This window comes from Oncorhynchus clarkii, chromosome 33, assembly GCF_045791955.1.
Source record: "Oncorhynchus clarkii lewisi isolate Uvic-CL-2024 chromosome 33, UVic_Ocla_1.0, whole genome shotgun sequence".
NCBI classification, from domain to species: domain Eukaryota; kingdom Metazoa; phylum Chordata; class Actinopteri; order Salmoniformes; family Salmonidae; genus Oncorhynchus; species Oncorhynchus clarkii.
Genome location: NC_092179.1, coordinates 25,792,067 through 25,795,936, shown reverse-complemented (window position 1 = coordinate 25,795,936; position 3,870 = coordinate 25,792,067).

The following is a 3,870-nucleotide window of genomic DNA, read 5'->3' as shown; positions in this document are numbered from 1 at the left end:
GCCAAAGCAAGTGAAATAGATAATAATTAAAAGTGAAATAAACAATAAAAATGAACAGTAAACATTACACTTGGAACACAAACGTTCCAAAAGAATAAAGACATTTCAAATGTCATATTGTGTCTATATACAGTGTTGTAATGATGTGCAAATTGTTAAAGTACAAAAGGGAAAATATATCAACATAAATATAGGTTGTATTTACAATGGTGTTTGTTCTTCACTGGTTGGCCTTTTCTTGTCTCAAATCTAGCTGCTGTGATGTCACACTGTGGTATTTCATCCAATAGATATGGGAGTTAATCTAAATTAGATTTTTTATTTTTATTCTTTGTGGGTCTGTGTAATCTGAGGGAAATATGGTCATACATTTGGCAGGAGGTTAGGAAGTGCAGCTCAGTTTTCACCTCATTTTGTGGCCAGGGTGCACAGAGCCTTTCTTCTCTTCATAGCCAGGTCTGCCTTCTGTGACCTTTCTCAATAGCAAGGCTATGCTTACTGAATCTGTACATAATCAAAGAGTTCCTTAATTTTGGGTCTGTCACAGTGGTCAGGTGTTCTGCCACTGTGTACTCTCTGTTTAGGGCCAAATAGCATTCTAGTTTTATCAGGCTTTTGGAAAATTCTTTCCAATGTGTCAATAATGATCTTTTTGTTTAATCATGATTTGGTTGGGTCTAATTGTGTTTCTGTCCTGGGGCTCTGTGGGGTCTGGTTGTGTTTGTGAACAGAGGTTCATCTCTCTGTAGGTGATGGCTAAGTTATGAAGGTTTGGGAATTGCTTCCTTTTAGTTGGTTGTAGAATTTAACGGCTCTTTTCTGGATTTTGATAATTGGCAGGTATCGGCCTAAATCTGCTCTGCATGCATTATTTGGAGTTTTACGTTGTACACAGAGGATATTTTTGCAGAATTCTGCATGCAGAGTCTCAATTTGCTGTTTGTCCCGTTTTGTGAATTTTTGTTTGGTGAGCGGACCCCAGACCTCACAACCACAAAGAGCAATGGGTTCAATAACTGATTTTATAACTGATTCAAGCCAGATCCAAATTGGTATGTCAGATTTTATGTTCCTTTTGATGGCATAGAAGGCCCTTCTTGCCTTGTCTCTCAGATTGTTCACAGCTCTGTGGAAGTTACCTGTGGTGCTGATGTTTAGGCCAAGGTATGTATCAATCTTACTGAGATTTACTGTCAGGGCCCAGATCTGACAGAATCTGTGCAGAAGATCTAGGTGCTGCTGTAGGCCCTCCTTGGTTGGGGAGAGAAGCACCAGATCATCAGCAAACAGTAGACATTTGACTTCAGATTCTAGTAGGGTGAGGCCTGGTGCTGCAGACTGTTCCAGTACCCTCTGTAATTCGTTTATATATATATATATATATATGTTGAAGAGGGTGGGGCTTAAGCTGCATCCCTGTCTCACCCCCTGGATTTTATAATGTTGTATATTTTTCCCCCAACACCACTTTCCATCCATTTGTATAGTAGGCCCTCATGCCAAATTGAGTCGAAAGATTTTTTGAAATCAACAAAGCTTGAGAAGACTTTGCCTTTGTTTTGGTTTGTTTGTTTTCAATTAGGGTGTGCAGGGTGAATACGTGGTCTGTCGTACGGTATTCTGGTAAAAAGACAATTTGAGATTTGCTTAGTACATTGTTTTCACTGAGGAAATGTACGAGTCTGCTGTTAATGATAATGCAGAGGATTTTCCCAAGGTTGCTGTTGACACATATCCCACGGTAGTTATTGGGGTCAACTTTGTCTTCACTTTTGTGGATTGGGGTGATCGGTCCTTGGTTCCAAATATTGGGGAAGAGACAAGAGCTGAGGATGATGTTAAAGAGTTTATGTATAGCCAATTGGAATTTGTGGTCTGTATATTTTATAATTTCATTTAGGATACCATCAACACTACAGGCCTTTTTGGGTTGGAGGGTTTTTATTTTGTCCTGTAGTTCATTCAATGTAATTGGAGAATCCAGTGGGTTCTGGTAGTCTTTAATAGTTGATTCTAAGCTTTGTATTTGATCATGTATATGTTTTTGCTGTTTGTTCTTTGTTATAGAGCCAAAAAGATTGGAGAAGTGGTTTCTCCATATACCCCCGTTTTGGATACATAATTCTTCGTGTTGTTGGTTGTTTACAGTTTTCCAATTTTCCCAGAAATTGTTAGATTCTATGGATTCTTCAATTACATTGAGCTGATTTCTGACGTGCTGTTCCTTCTTTTTCTATAGTGTAATTCTTTATTGTTTTAGTGATTCACCATAGTGAAGGTGTGGGCTCAAGTTTTCTGGGTCTCTGATTTTGGTTGCGAAGGTTTCTCAATTCCTTTCTTAGGTTTTTGCATTCTTCATCAAACCATTTGTCATTGTTGTTCATTTTCTTTGGTTGTCTGCTTGAAATGTTTAGATTGTATAGGTAAGCTGAAAGGTCAAATATACTATTTAGGTTTTCTACTGCCAAGTTTACACCTTCACTATTACAGTGAAACATTTTGTCCAGGAAATTGTCTAGAAGGAACTGAATTTGTTGTTATCTAATTGTTTTTTGGTAGATTTCCACACTGCTTTTTTTTCCATCTATAGCATTTCTTCATATTATTCAGTTCTTTTGGCTCTGATGCCTCGTCATTGAGCAAAGCTCTGTTCAAGTAGTGTGATTTTGCTGTGATCTGATAGGGGTGTCAGTGGGCTGACTGTGAACGCTCTGTTAGACTCTGGGTTGAGTTCTGTGATAAAGTCATCTACAATACTACTGCCAAGAGATGAGCTATAGGTGTACCTACCATAGGACTCCCCTTGAAGCCTTCCATTGACTATGTACATACCCAGCGTCCGACAGAGCTGCAGGAATTGTCCTGTTTTTGTTGGTTATGATGTCATAGTTGTGTCTAGGGGGGCATATGAGGGTGGGAATGCTGTCACCTCCAGGTAGGTGTTTGTCCCCCTGTGTGCTGAGGGTGTCATGTTTTGTCCAGTTCTGACATTTAGGTCGCCCACAGACTAGTACATGTCCCTGGGCCTGGAAATGGTTGTTCTCCCCCTCTAGGATGGAGAAGCTGTCATCGTTAAAGTATGGGGATTCTACTGGGGGGATATAGGTAGCACACATGAGGACGTTTGTCTCTGTTGTGATCATTTCTTTATTAATTTCTAGACAGATGTCAAATGTTTCTGTTTTGACTAATTGAATAGAGTGGGTTAGGTCTGCTCTATATCAAATTAGCATTCCCCCTGAGTCTCTTCCCTGTTTCACACCTGGTAGTTCAGTGGATGGGACTACCAGATCTCTAACCTAGAGGGCAACCAGTGGGTCCTTCTCCTCTTTATCATGTTTCTTGTAGAATGACAATGTCTGTATTTCCAATTACTTTGATGAAGTCTAGGTTCCTGCTCCTTAGGCCAAAGGCAGATGACCTCAGGCCTTGTATATTCCAGGATGAGATAGTAAAAGATTTGTGTTCCATAGTGTCTAGTGTTATTCTTGTGTGGTTTAGGCCCGGACCATCACAGTAGGTGTGAGCAGAGCATGTTGAGTATCTGATACATACCGCTTAGGTCACAGGATGGGGCTTGGGTGGGTGTAATAGTGGGGGTTAATGCTCTGCTCATGGCCTGGGCATATGTGCTGCTGTCATGTTGAGGCCCTAGCCGCAGGGGTGGGGGGCATGGTGTGGGCAGAAGGGGCATAGGTCTCATATGGGGGGGCCTATATAGGGTGTGGCCAGGGTTTGCTTGGGGTGGTCTTAGCTGTTTGGGGTGGCTGGTGATGCTGTGGTCTGGGTGTAGGTCCTCTTGGCGTGGGTTCTTTCGGTGCAGGTCCTTCAGAAGGGGGTCTTACAGGTCTGGGAGGGTGACTGGCTGGT